The sequence below is a fragment of the Bos taurus genome, chromosome 1 (assembly GCF_002263795.3).
Source record: "Bos taurus isolate L1 Dominette 01449 registration number 42190680 breed Hereford chromosome 1, ARS-UCD2.0, whole genome shotgun sequence".
NCBI classification, from domain to species: domain Eukaryota; kingdom Metazoa; phylum Chordata; class Mammalia; order Artiodactyla; family Bovidae; genus Bos; species Bos taurus.
In genome coordinates, this window is record NC_037328.1 from 125,321,559 (window position 1) to 125,336,428 (window position 14,870).

Genomic DNA, 14,870 nt, shown 5'->3' on the forward strand with positions numbered 1-14,870 from the left:
TCAGTAGTAGTAATTTTCCAGTAAATTATTAGTCTTTGGCTTAAAATTTTCTTTACTTTGTCCTCACTTTTGAAGTACAGTTTATCTAGCCATAAAATTCGAAGTTGACAAATATTTTCCCTCAGAACTTTGGATGTATTAGAAAATTGTATTTTGAACTTTGTCACTATTGATTAAAAATATACTCTGTGACCATCATCATTTTTAAAGCTGATCTGTCTTTTCTCTCTGGTTGATTTTGGTTTTCTTTTTATGTATTGTAATTGTGCAGTTTCACTACAGCATGTCTAAGTGTGCCTTCAGTTCAGTTCAGTCACTCAGTCATGTCTGACTCTTTGCGACTCCATGAATCGCAGCATGACAAGCTTTCCTGTCCATCACCAACACCCAGAGCTTGCTCAAGCTCATGTCCATCGAGTCGGTGATGCCATAGAACCATTTCATCCTCTGTCGTCCCCTTCTCCTCCTGCCTTCAATCTTTCCCAGCATCAGGGGCTTTTCTAATGAGTCAGTTCTTCCTATCAGGTGGCCAAAGTATTGGAGTTTCAGCTTCAGCATCAGTCCTTTCAATGAATATTCACGATCGATTTCTTTTAAGATTGACTGGTTTGATCTCCTTGCTGTCCAAGGAACTCTCAAGAGTCTTCTCCAACACCACAGTTCAAAAGCATTAGTTCTTCGGCCTTCAGCTTTCTTTATAGTCCAACTCTCACATCCATACGTGACTACTGGAAAAATCATAGCTTTGATGGTGAAGTAATGTCTCTGCTTTTCAATATGCTGTCTAGGTTGGTCATAGCTTTTCTTCCAAGAAGCATCTTTTAATTTCATGGCTGCAATCAGCATCTGCAGTGATTTTGGAGCCCCCCAAAAATAAGGTCTCTCATTGTTTCTAATGTTTCCCCATCTATTTGCCATGAAGTGATGGGACCGGATGCCATGATCTTAGTTTTCTGAATGTGTGCATTAATTTTAGTTTATTCCACTCAGAACTTAATATGATTATCCAATTATATAAAAATTCTCCTAGAATGTAGTCTCTCCCTTGTCTCTTTTCTTTCTTTTAAAACTGTTATTAGATATATGTTGGATCTTTTCAATTTATTCTGCATGTGTCTTATTATTTTATTTTTTTTCCCTCTTTATATTATTTGAATGATTGACTCGGATCCTGTTCTCTAATTCTCTTTTGAACTATGTCAGCTGAGTTTGGGGGGCTTCCCTAGTGGCTCAGACAGTATAGAATCTTCCTGCACTGGGGGAGACCTGGGTTCAGTCCCTGGGTCAGGAAGATCCCCTGGAGAAGGAAATGGCAACCCACTCTAGTATTCTTGCCTAGAAAATCCCATGGACAGAGAAGTCTGGTGGGTTACAGTCAGTGGTGTCACAAAGAGTTGGAAATGACTGAGCAGTTAGCATTTACTTTGTAGATTTTGGTTTGTTTCTTTTTAAAATTGGCTATGTATTTTCATTATGTTATATATATTAATGTATTATTAATTATTTTAAATGTAGCTGTTTAAGAGGGTATTTCAGACTATGCTGCTGTTTCTGTTTGTTTTGGTTCTAGTTCTCCCTTTTTGATTTTTTTTCCTGCTTCTCCTTCACAGTGGTTTCTGTTTCTAAACTGCGTATATATTTTTAAATCTTTTTATTAAACAAAGTTAGAATGAAAAGTGAAGGATATTGCTTTGAATTCTCTTTCCGGTCAGTTAAGGAAAGCACACAAATTTGTCTTTGTTGAGGGTTTTGTGTTGTTTTTTGTTTTTTTTTAGTAACATCAAGTGGGGCTTATTCTTGCTTTCCGTTTTCCTTTTGTTTCTTACTCTTGGGAATTTCCATTTCTTTATTTTGCATTCAGCCATGAGTTCAAGAAGCTGTTATAGTTTATGTATAAACTTATATGCACTAATACAGGAAGGGACTGTATATTAGTTTCATTCTGCTGGATGCATGAACCACCTATTAACAACTTTCTGAGGGCACCTAACTTCCCTAACACTGCTGTGTCCTCCCGTCAGCACTAGGCGATGTCATAAAGTCATTGAAAACAAATGCACATCTTAAAAGTGGTTTCTGAACAATTTCTTAATATGTGCCACAGATAACATCTGCTAATATAAATGCCTAAGGCTGAAGTTACAAACATACGTTCTACTGGTCATAACCCACGTGCAGGCACATGTTGTTCAGTCCACACAGTGTTCAAAATCTTGTTTTCATTTCTAACATTTAAAAATTAGCCAATCTTACATTATGGTTAAGATTTTCAGTGTCTCTTACAGACAAATAAAAATAACCAGAAAAGCATGCCTGTGCTACAACTGAAAACAGGGAGTCCTCAGCCGGCCCTCATTTGCACAGCTAGTTCCTTTACGTTATAGGCGTGGCCTTGCTGGCACCTGAGTTTGTAGCTTCTGGTCTGAAGAAGTACAAAAATTTGTGGAGTGCCATCAAATAATTTACCATTAAGCTCCTAATAAATATGCAAACGGCTGATTAATCTGGTTTGTTGCTGAATGCTTTAGTGTTTAGGCACTTTAACTCACTAAGGTCAGAATGACAATCTGCTCTTTTGACGCAGTCCAGTATTTTGGCCACCTCATGTGAAGAGTTGACTCATTGGAAAAGACTCTGATGCTGGGAGGGATTGGGGGCAGGAGGAGAAGGGGACGACAGAGGATGAGATGGCTGGATGGCATCACCAACTCAATGGACGTGAGTTTGAGTGAACTCCAGGAGTTGGTGATGGACAGGGAGGCCTGGCGTGCTGCGATTCATGGGGTCGCAAAGAGTCGGACACGACTGAGCGACTGAACTGAACTGAACTGAAGGGAAGCATATTTATTTGGGGGAGTAATCCGAGGTCTTGTAAAGAAAACATACTACTAATTGAATAAATGTAAACACAGTGGGTTCCAATGTGGTTTAGACCAACAGAAAAGAGCAGAAAAGGCTTTCATTTTTGCTTTGTATTGGTGCGTTTGTATCTTTGTGAGGTTTCTGGTTTTTCTGGAAGCAGGGCCTCCAGAATTCTCTCTAACTCTTGTTTCAACCAGCGGGCCCCTTTTTGGAAACGTGACAGGATCTGTGGATAATTAATAAGAATTGGACACGTTTCTAATTTTAAATTATTCTTTCTTTCTAGTTGTGCAAGAACTCAGCAGTATTACCGCTGAGTGGGAGTGCTGTACACTGTTTTTAAATAGCTTTATTATTCCCTTGCAGGTTAGCTATTTATTAATTTGATCAGTACTCATGTGGAAAAAATGGCCTTTATTGTGCTGCCATCTCTTCCCTATACACTGTGTTCCCTGGTAGTCAGAAGCATATTACTTGTTTTCACTTGTACCCCATACACTTCCACTTTCATTTCACCCCTACTTGAGCCACACTAAGCTTCTCACCATAATCAAGATGAGTCTTTTTTAAATAATTATTTTATTTACTTTTGGCCGCACTGGGTCTTCATTGCTGCGCACAGGCTTTGTCTAGTTGTGGTGAGCGGGCGCTCCTCTCTAGCTGTGGTGCATGGGGGTTTCTCTTTAGTTGTGGCGCACAGGCTCCTCAAAGCAGTGGTTTCTCTTGTTACGGAGCTCAGGCTAAAGGGCCTGGGCTCAGTGATTGCAGCTCAGAGCCTTAGTTGCCCCCTCAGCATGTGGAATCTCCTGGACTAGGGATCAAGTTCATGCCCCCTGCACTGGCCACTGGACCACCAGGGAAATCCTAGATGATTCTTGTTTTCCCTGAGTAGTAATGCCAGCCTGTCCCTCTTCATTGAGTCCAGTTTTGGTTTTGTCCCAAGTCAGGAATCATTTGTCTCTCCCAACACTTTCATCCTGCTTTATTCACCCTGTGATGAACAGGACTGTCAGCTGGTTTTATGACTGGCTCTCCATGTAATTGTTCAATACTAGATTTTGAGCTCCTTAAAAGGAAGCCTTACTTCTTGTCTTGTTCGAACATCTTTGTATTTCTAGGGCCTGCTACCCTGCTTTGCACCTAATGATTACTCAACAAACTCGTAGTATCTGAATTAGCCTTAATTATATCCACAAAGGACTTGAGTTAATTTATGGGACTAAGGAACATTTACTTTCAAAAAGGGTAATAAGTAAAAGATAAGACACCTCTTAAATAAGAAGATGAGTATCTGGCACCAATTAGATACTTAGTGCATGCATGCTTAGGCATGTCTGACTTTTTGCGATCCCAAGGACTATAGCTCGCCAGGCTCTCTGTCCATGGGATTTCCCAGGCAAGAATACTGGAGTGGGTTGCCATTCCCTTCTCCAGGGTGGCTTCCCTACCCAGGGATCAAACCTGCATCCCCTGCATTGGCAGGAGGATTCTTTACCACTGCACCACCCGGGGAGCCCATAACTAGATACTTAATTTGGCATTAAACTTTGTTCAGAGCTTCCTGGCAGCAAAGTGAAAAGGGAAGTATGTCAGTTTACACGGTTCTCCAAGCCAGCTAAAGAAAATACACAAATTATCTGCCAGTGTTGTTATTGAAACGTGAAAAGTAGGGTGACATAATAGACAATGTTCTTGATTGTAGTCTTATGAAAGACACAAAACTATCCTTCAAATTGACCTTTTAAAAAGCTGCCAACTACAAAAGCTAAAAGTAAAGCAGTAATCCCTAACTACATAAAGCCACTGCTATTATATAATAGTTCTTTAAAGTTGTTTCCTGATGATCTGATGTAAAACCAAGTTCCACTTAACAAGTTACTTAAGTAACTATCAAGTATCCATTGCTGGGTAGCAAATTACCCAACAACTTTGTTACTTGATATGGCAAACATTCATCACCACTGAGACCCTCTGGTTCAGGATCTCTCATGACTTTGCAGTTAAGCTGTTGGCCAGCACTGCAGTCTCTGAGGACCCCACTAGGACTAAAGGATCCACTTAAAGCTCACTCACATAGCTGTTTAACTTCCACGCCACACGTTCTCCTCCATAGGGCTGGTCATGACTGAACTTCCCCTTCAGAGAGCAATCTAAGAGAAAGACTGAAAGATTATGACATAATGCATGTGAGAGAAAGAAAGAGCAACCCAAATGGAGGCCGTGGTAACTGTTTAATCTCAGACGGGATGTACTATCACTTCTGTTGATCACACAGACCAGCACTGGTACAGTGTGAGAGGGGAGTGTCGATACCAAGGGTCAAGAATCACTGCAGGCTATCTCTAAGGATGGCTGCCACGGCAACCAAGGATGTTTGGTTCTCGGGTGCTTGAGATGGTCCTTCTCACATCTCAGATGTGACCACGTGTAAGTAGTGTATGAAGACCATTCAAAGTTGACTCCTGTGGTTGCAAGTCAATATTTACGTGTTGATTAATGAGAGACATATATACTTCTTTGGGCTTCTCAGGTGGCCCAGTGGTGAAGAATTTGCCTGCCAAAGCAGGAGACACAGGTTTTATCCCTGGGTTGGGAAGATCCCCTGGAGATGGGAATGGAAGCCCACTCCAGTATTCTTGTCTGGGAAATGCCATGGACAGAGGAGCCTGGAGGGCTACAGTCCCTGGGGTCACAAAGAGTAGGACACAGCTGAGCACGTACACGTGTATACTTCCCGTCCCAGGAGACAAATGCTCCTTGTACAGGGTAGAAATACATAGACCTGTTGTGAGTGTTTCTTTCCCACCCTTGCAGTGATAAGACCAACAGTTTCCATGAAAGATAGCTGATTATTTTGAATTTCTTACAAGAGCTGCACATAGGTTTCTGCTCATAAAATATGGAAGAAAACTCTTGGCTTTAAAACCCTTAAGCTCATGTGCGGTCACAGGCATTCTCAGCCTCTGCTATTTCACATGCTTGATTTTTAGTAGGACTGAATCTTAAATGGTCCTTGGGGTGAGAGTTAAAGAAGGGAACCATCTTAAACTGTGAAAGGGACTTCCTTGGAGAAAGCCAGGTACTCTTATCATCCCCATTATACAAAGGGATTAAGTAATTTACACAGTGTTACAGAGCTAAGCATCGGTTATATTCAGCCAGGAAAAAAGAGACTAGGCTGTCTTACTTTAGACTACATGCAGAATTGTCCCACCTGTGCCTATATTTCCTTTAGCCTTTTAAAAGGATTTATTAAGCCATTAAAAATGAATGAAATATTAATTAAAAAGCACACAAATGCTAGTATTAAATAGAGTTAAAGTTAATGTACTTAAGTATTAAGAATTTCTAAAGGATAAAAAAATTGCTTAAATTCCCTTTAAAGGGAGCTAATGAATGTTTGGAACAACTGACCTGGTACAGATGGCTTTCGTCGCCAATAACTTCTCAAGGGGCAGACTGTAGCTAAGATCTCACCGTTGTGATCTTGAGAGGTGTTGACCTAGAGCCCTTGGGTCTGAGCCAGAGCCTCTAACAGGGTCAGGAGCACGCACAGGAAGGAGGCCTGCGGCTGCAGGGCCAGCTACGTGCTGCTGGTCTCATAATGAGTAAACCAGCGAGTTTTCAAAGCAAACTGGTCCAACAGGCCTCCCCAACTCTCAGCCACTTTGAAACATTAAATAATACAACAGCAAAGTTAATTTTTTTATATGATAGCGTTAAGGACAAATAAAACCTGCAGGAGTAATAAGTTTTTAAAAATTGAAGAAAGGTATTGTGGAAAAATTTTCAAATAAATAGGAAAGAGAACATGGGAAAACTGTTTTCTATAGGTTGAAAATGTAATAGAGGAGAAGTTCTCCAGAAAATTTCCCCAGCAGGGCCTCAAGTCTTAGTCAGGGCAGGGTCAGGGGTCAGAGGGATGGTAATAGAGGTTCTAGGATGCTGGGGGTGGAGATGAATGTGGGAGCAGTGGGGATGACGGTCTTGAACCCAGTGGGGATTCTGCCAGAAGAATCTGCAGATCCCCCAGAAGAGTCTGCAGGGGGAACAGGGCTTTTGTGCAAACACATGGACACCTTCCATCGAGTTCAGGCGCTTTTCAAAATATGCAGAACTGGGTCTTCCTTCTGGATGACTTTAAATGACAGCTAGATAACAGGCTCAATAAAGAACCCCTAAAAGGTGTGCTTTGCAGGCCTCTGGGCTTGAGAACCTGGGAATTAGAACACCTGGTCTGTTAGCTGGAGTTTTGCTCACACCACGGCACTGGCTCCAAATTTCACCAGAATACTTAGGTCCTCTTGAGTGGAAATAATGAGAAGCCTAGTCTAGCTACATGTCATCTATCAGACAGCTGATTTAGAAGATTCTTTTTGTGATAATTACACTTCACCATTCACGAAGTCTTCCTACATCTATTGTACAATATGATTCTTATGACAACCCTGAGATAAGTAAGGTAAACTAATATAATTATCATATCTTTTTTACAAATGAGGCGACAAAGGCAAAGAAAAGTATCAGTGACTCCCCAGGGTGTCATATGTAACCATGGTGTTGTGTGTACCACACATGGCCTCTTATCCCCACCCCCACATCCCCCACCCGCCATCCCCAGCAAATTCACTGTAAGGACACCAGTCCTGTAAGCTACTGTACTCAGTTAAATCACTGCCTCCAGGGTAGCAAAAGTTACTCTCAAACCCCGAGGGTCTGGCACTAACCCTGCTCCCTTCACAGTGAAATTTGAAAGCAGTAGTTAATCCACCATGCTGTAAATTAGCAATACAGAGTGGAAAGGTTAAATACATGACTTTGGAGAATTGTTGATAGCTCAGTTGGTAAAGAATCCACCTGCAATGCAGGAGAACCCAGTTCAATTCCTGGGTCAGGAAAATTCCCTGGAGAAGGGATAGACTACCCACTCCAGTATTTCTGGGCTTCCCTTGTGGTTCAGCTGGTAAAGAATCCTCCTGCAATGTTCGATCCCTCGGTTGGGAAGATCCCCTGGAGAAGGGAAAGGCTACCCACTCCAGTATTCTGGCCTGGAAGATTCCATGGACTATACAGTCCATGGGGTCGCAAAGAGTCAGAAACGACTGAGAGACTTTCACTTTCACTTGAAAACTGTATCGTCCAGTTCAGTTCAGTTCAGTTCAGTCACTCAGTCGTGTCCGACTCTGCCAGTCCATGGACTGTAGCATGACAGGCTGTACATAGGTACACAAAATGCTAAATTAATCCTGGAAGTGGTATGATACAGTAAAAGAGCAGAAGTTTTAAAGAAAGATGTTCTGAATTTATTTTGTTTATTTTTTGGTGCCTGGATAGGGGCATGAACCCTGGACCCTCAGATTAAAAGTCTGATGCTCTACCAGCTGAGCTACCTAGGCTATTAAGATGACGTTCTGAATTTAAACCCTGGCTTCCCTGTTCACTCTTTTTGTTTGTTTGTTGTTTGATCATTTTATTTATTTATTAAAAATTTTTCTGTTATACTGGGGCATAGTTGACTAACAGTGTTGTGTTAGTTTTAGGTGTACAGCAAAGTGATTCAGCTATACACACATGTATCTATTCTTTTTCAATTCTTTCCCCATTTGTTGTTGTTTAGTCCCTAAGTCGTGTCTGCCTCTTTGCAACCTCATGGACTATAGCACACCATCCTTCCGTCTCCTTCACCATCTCCCTGAGCTCGCTCAAGCTGGTGTCCATTGAGTCAGTGATGCCATCAAACCATCTCATCCTCTGTCACCCTCTTCTCCTTTTGCCTTCAATTTTTCCCAGGATCAGGGTCTTTTCCAAAGAGTTGGCCTTTTGCATCAGGTGGCCAAAGTTTTGGAGCTTCAGCTTCAGCATCAGTCCTTGATTTCCTTTGGAATTTACTGGTTTGATCTCCTTGCAGTCCTAGGGACTCTCAAGAGTCTTCTCCAGCACCACAATTCAAAAGCATCAATTCTTCAGCACTCAGCCTTCTTTATGGTCCAACTCTCACATTCGTACATGACTACTGAAAAAACCATAGCCTTAACTCTAGGGACTTTTTCAGGCAAAGTGATGTCTCTGCTTTTTAATACGCTGTCTAGGTTTGTTATTTTCCCATTTAGATTACTTCAAAATACTGAGATCCTTGTTGGTAATCTCTTTTTAATATAGCGATGGGTACATGTCAGTCCCAGGCTTCCAACCTATCCTTGCCTCCACCTCCCACCCTCATCCCCTTCCCCAGCAATATTCACCGTTTAAAAGAATTCAGCTGAGTCACTTAACTTTGCTTAATTTCAACCCCTAAATCTACATAATGGAGCTTTCATGACAAAGCATTTCATTGGAATATGAAGAAACTCAGATAAGATATTGTCTCTGAAGTCACTTTATAATTTTAAATTTTGAATTATTTCAAATCTGTTTGGGGAGGGTAACAGATCATTTCCAATCTCAAAAGATTGATTGTTGGTTTTCGTATTTATTGTCTCTTTGCCTCCCCATGCACCGCCCCCCCTCACTTATATTGACCGACATATCACCATCATCTACAATAGTGCCAGGCACTTAGTAGGCACTCAGCAAATATTCGCTGAATGAATAAGCATGAAAACCAATAGAAATAATCGTATTGGAATTTAATTAAAGAGAAGAAATTTTGAAAGATAGACTGTCTCCCTCTAGCTTCCCCAGGTCTAAGGGAAATGAAATGTGTGGTTAAATACACTGGCATCATTTCCACTTACATCTCCAATCGTCGCTTTCTTATACCCAGTTAAAATAAATCACACAGAGCTTCCTCCCCGTACTGTTTTCTGATCTTCAGCAAGCCCTGCCAAGAGCTAGAAACACAGCCCAGTGGGTCTCTTCTCTCAGCCCTGGGCACAGTGAAAAAAGACGGTTTGAAGTATTTGAAAGCATTTGTTAAAAAAAAAAAAAAAAATATATATATATATATATGTATGTGTATATATACGTATGTATATATATTTCACCCTTCTGGTCTATTTAACATTCTGTGTTGCCCATATTTCATTACCTTAGCTCCTCGCAATGACTATGAAATAATTTCCCAATTCTTTCCTTATCCATGGTTGCTGGTCCACTTGAGTGACTTCATACTGATCAGTTTTTCTGATTTACTGAGAGTTGAGTTTTGGGACAGTCCTCTCAAATCCACTGAGGAACAAGAATGTCACCAACCTCTGTTCCTCATTAATATTAAAAAGCTAATAACATTTATTAGCGTTAAGGATTGACTTAGCAATGTTAATATTTAAATCTGATAAATTAATGAGTTCTACTTTTGTTTATTTTTTGCATGCTTAAAGAATTCTAATCTGTCTAGAGGAAACTTCTCTGTTTTAGTTACTTTTCAGAGCAGCAGAATATCTGCAGGCAGCACTAGGGATATAGGTAAGAAGCCAAGAAAACCATAGTTAGAACAGTTATTACTTGCTAAACTCTGGATGAGTGACTTCATTCTCCATATTTCCTTTGATTTCTGAGGTTTTTTAAAAAAGAAAAGAATGAAGAGAACCACTGATTTCCTAATTTGCAATATAATGAGAAGACAAATGAAATATTTTGATTTCTTACAGGTCTCAAGGAACCACAGGAGTTTGTTTCATTTCCATTTTATTATATATTTTATTATGGATGACATTGAACATTTCAGGGCACTGTGAAGTAACGTGGATTCCTTTTGCCTCCAGGCCTAGTCTGTGGTCAGCCTCAGCATCGTTTGCATTGCTATAGCACAATGGAAAGAAGTGGCATTTTGCTAGGTCACAGAGAGTGTCAGTGCCAAGTCAGGACCAAACACAGGCAATTGTTTCGCTCGTGAAGCCCCACAGCTTCCCGTGGATTATTTGTGGGTCACATCTCAACCTTATGTTTAATAACCACTACCACCACAAAGATTGCTGATTACTCAGATGTTAAGCACAGCCATTATTTCTTTGCAAATAAAGGCTCTCCTCAAAGAATAAAAAGACCACTTGTGCTTTCCAAGTAAAATCCTTTTATTATTAGATTCTGGGCATTTGGTGACTTATACCATATAATATATACTTATAATTCAATGATCTTAATAATAACAAAATAGCTATAACTGATTGTTTGATAAAATACAGAGAATTCCAGAAACATAGCTATGTTTTTACAAGATAAATCATAGTATGAGAAAATTTCTTTTCAAACCCTTTTCCCATGAGGCATATGGTAGACTTTCTTTTCCCACTTTGCTGCTCAATCCCACTCCTGTCTTGTGTGACAGCAAGAACTATCCCTTCAGCTTTACAAAGGGAGAATTAGAGAATTAGTTCAAATTTTGTTTAGAATGGGGGATTGAGGCTGCCAACATTTTTTAAATGTATTTATTTATTCGGCTGTGTTGGATCTTAGTGGCATCCTTCAGGATCTTTTGTTGCAATGCATAGACTCCCTAGTTATGGCTCATTGGCTCAGTAGTTGTGGCACGCAGGCTTAGTTGTTCAGGGGCATGTGGGATCTTAGTTAACCTGACCTGGGATCGCACCTACATCCCTTGCATTGCAAGGAGGATTCTTAACCACTGGAACCAGGGAAGTCCCAAGGCCACCAACGTATTGAAGCTACTCACATCATTCTCCAGTGGCTCAGTCAATAAAGAATCAGCCTGCAGTGTGGAAGAACTGGGTTCAATCTCTGGGTTGGGAAGATCCCATGGAGAGGAAATGGCAGCTCACTCCAGTATTCTTCCCTGGAGAATCCCTGTGGACAAAGGAGTCTGATAGGCTACTGTCCATGACACCACAAAGATTCAGACATGACGGAGTGACTAGGCACAGCCCATCATTCTCAGCCTCTGGTTTGCCATGCAAATCAAGGCAACAAAACAGCAAAAGTGTCCTGTCCCTTGAGAACCATAATGTCATTGTTAAAGAATACGGCAACTCCCCAGGTATCAACTGTTTTTTATATTTGTCTTCATTGATGCCTACTGCACCCCACACAGAGAAAACCAAACTTTTTTCCCTTTTGAAAGACCAGGACAGCAACAGGCTGCGCGGTCTCCCCAAATGGAAATTGGGGAATTATTTAAAATACATTGCATTGACTCCCTTGCAGCATTTTAATAACACATAGGTGTGGTCTATGGAACTTCAGATAAGTAAGTCCTGAGCGAGTGCTATCAGTAGAGTTTGCTTCTGGAATGTTCTGGGAGTAGCATGGAGATTTGGGGGATGAGGCTCTCTTTTTTAAGGCAGCTACTGGAGAAAATTATTTTAATAACAATGACCTAGTGCTAAGTATCTGCCTGGGAAAACTGGGGATAAGTTGAACTCGCACAGCTCTAAGTCACCCTCCAATAAACCCTTATGGGGTCAGAGCCACAGCCCCATCTTTAGTTCTGTTTGGACTTGTACACATGTCCCTCTCATTCTGGCGAAAGGCAGTAGCATCATTCCATCTGGGCGTGTTTTAGGATGCCTCCTGGAAACAGCTGTGTTGCCTGTCTTTGTGTGGATACAGTATTTTTTAAAATGAAAATCACCATGGCAACAGCTGCAGTCACTTATTACAGAGCAGTGGAAGTGATGCTGGTATTTGTGAGGAAATCTATGCTCTCAGAATAATGTGCCCCTTACAATGGAGTGGATTTTTCCTGCTAACATTACCATTAAAAAAAAAAAAAAAAAAAGTGTAAGAGTGTGTGCAAAAGAAATTTACCAGGGAACTGGAGAGTTCAGGGAATTGGTAAGCAAGAATGGAGCCTTTTATCTGTGGCCCCTGAGTTAAAATCAAACCATTTGCTATTAGCTCTCAACGCCGGGGTTCTAGGGAGAGCAGTGCTTGTTATTTGTTTTTGACTCCCTGGTATCTAATATGGCACTCTAAATAGAACTGCTTAATGATGGTGATGATTAGAGTTAATTGAAGCAGTTTTCTGCTGCTTTTAGCACCACACCTCCCTTAAAGGGTTGAGGAATCTCTAAATTGGGGACTGTAGGAACCAATGTGCTCTCATCTCAGCCAATAAGTATAAAACAGTTTAAGTTTGGTTTTCTTTCAACTCAGTTCTGAAATTAATAACATCTTTCATAGGCCCGTGCTTAATTTTCTGGCAATTTCTATTTGCTAAGCATTAAGAAGGAGAGTGAAGAGGAAGCTAACAAAGAAAGATATGCCTTGACATATGTTCAAGACTCTGTTTATTATGGGGGAGCATCTGTGTGCTGAGTTTTGAATGAGTTTTTCATATTCCCTAAGCGTGATGTTACATCATTTAGTGATCAAGAACATAGACCGTGTTCTTGATGGACGCAATCAGATAATTCAACAGGAAGCACTTAACTATAAGGAAAGAGAAGAGTGATACCGACTGTGGGTAATTTATGGAAATAATAAAACCTCAAAAGCTGAGGTCTCTAAGACTACAGATAAAGGAGCTTTGAGCACAGCACAAACATTCTTCAAAAACAAAATCCTTTACTCCAAAAAACTCTAACATCTGATGAGATGTTTCAGGTGTGCAAGTAGGATGGGTGGGCAGGAGAGTGTGGTTACTTATGTCTCTGAGTGTGCATGTGTGTTGAAAAGAGAATACGACTTATATTATGTGCTTTATCTCTCATAGTGTTCAAATCCCTTAAAGAAAAGTTATTGCATATATTTTTTGGCTGTTGGGCCCTAAAGTTTTAGAGTGTATATTTCACTACCAAAATTATATTTCATCTAAACTTGGTTAAACTATGTTGTGCAATGGTTTGTTTTCTCCCATCACTCAGAAGACGCAGAGAAGCCCACGGAGAAAGTTTTTTGCCCTGGGCTATCGGAAACATATTGTAAAAAGGCTCCATCTCATCCTATTCCTGGAAATGACTGCAAAACAAAAACATTTCCCCATTTAAGCCCAGTCACAAGGGATTGTTTCATTTTTATTAGAAGACAAGGAAGCATATTAGAATCCACTGAGCAGCAAGCAATATGTCCATCTCTCTCCTTTCTGCTGTCAACTTTGTTTCCCGTTCAAGTCAACCAAGCAACTGTTACACAAAATAAGCCAGAATTTGGGATTAGAAAATGATTGGATAGAGTCTCTCCAGAAAAATCCTTAGTGCTTATGATTTACATCCCCCTTTTATTTCTACATCCACAACTGGGTGTTGTTTTTGCTTTGGCTCCATCTCTTCATTCTTTCTGGAGTTATTTCTCCACTGATCTCGAGTAGCATATTGGGCACCTACCGACCTGGGGAATTTATCTTTCAGTGTCCTAGCTTTTGGGGGTTCTCATACTGTTCATGGGGTTCTCAAGGCAAGAATACAGAAGTGGTTTGCCATTCCCTTCTCCAGTGGACCACGTTTTGTCAGAACTCTCCACCATGACCTGTCCATCTTGGGTGTCCCTACACAGCATGGCTCATAGTTTCACTGAATTAGACAAGGCTGTGGTCCATGTAATCAGATTGGTTAGTTTCCTGTGATTGTGGTTTTCAGTCTGTCTGCCCTCTGATGGAGAAGGATGAGAGGCTTATGGAAGCTTCCTGATGGGAGAGACTGACTGAGAGAGAAACTGGATCCTATTCTCTAACCCAGGTCTCCTGCATTGTAGGGAACTCTTTAATCCCTGAGCTACCAGGGAAGCCCGGGGCATGCTCAGTAAATCTTTAATCCAATTTTCTGTCAATGGGCGGGGCTGTGTTCCCTCCCTGTTATTTGACCTGAGGCCAAACTATGGTGGAGATAATGAAGATAATGGCGATCTCCTTCAAAAGGTCGCATGCACACACTGCCACACTCAGTGCCCCCAACCCTGTAGCAGGCCACCACTGACCCACGCCTCCACTGGAGACTCCTGGCCACTCATGGGCAAGTCTGGGTCAGTCTCTTGTGGGGTCACTGCTCCTTTCTCCAGGGTGCTGATGCACACAAGGTCCTGTCCCTGCTCCCCAGAGTCGGTTTCCCCAGTCCTGTGTAAGTTCTGGCAGCTCTGTGGTGGGATTAATGGCAACCTCCTCCAAGAGGGCTTATGCC

The 14,870-nt window shown here is 41.2% G+C and overlaps 1 protein-coding gene and 1 non-coding gene across 3 annotated transcripts in view; one reads left to right on the plus strand and one right to left on the minus strand.

Annotated features, from left to right (window-relative positions):
• The window catches only part of SLC9A9 (solute carrier family 9 member A9), a 663,428-nt gene that overhangs the window by 278,401 nt on the left and 370,157 nt on the right, over positions 1–14,870 (plus strand).
• On the minus strand, positions 8,186–8,258 carry TRNAK-UUU (transfer RNA lysine (anticodon UUU)). The gene has a single exon. It is a non-coding gene; the product is annotated as a tRNA-Lys (tRNA).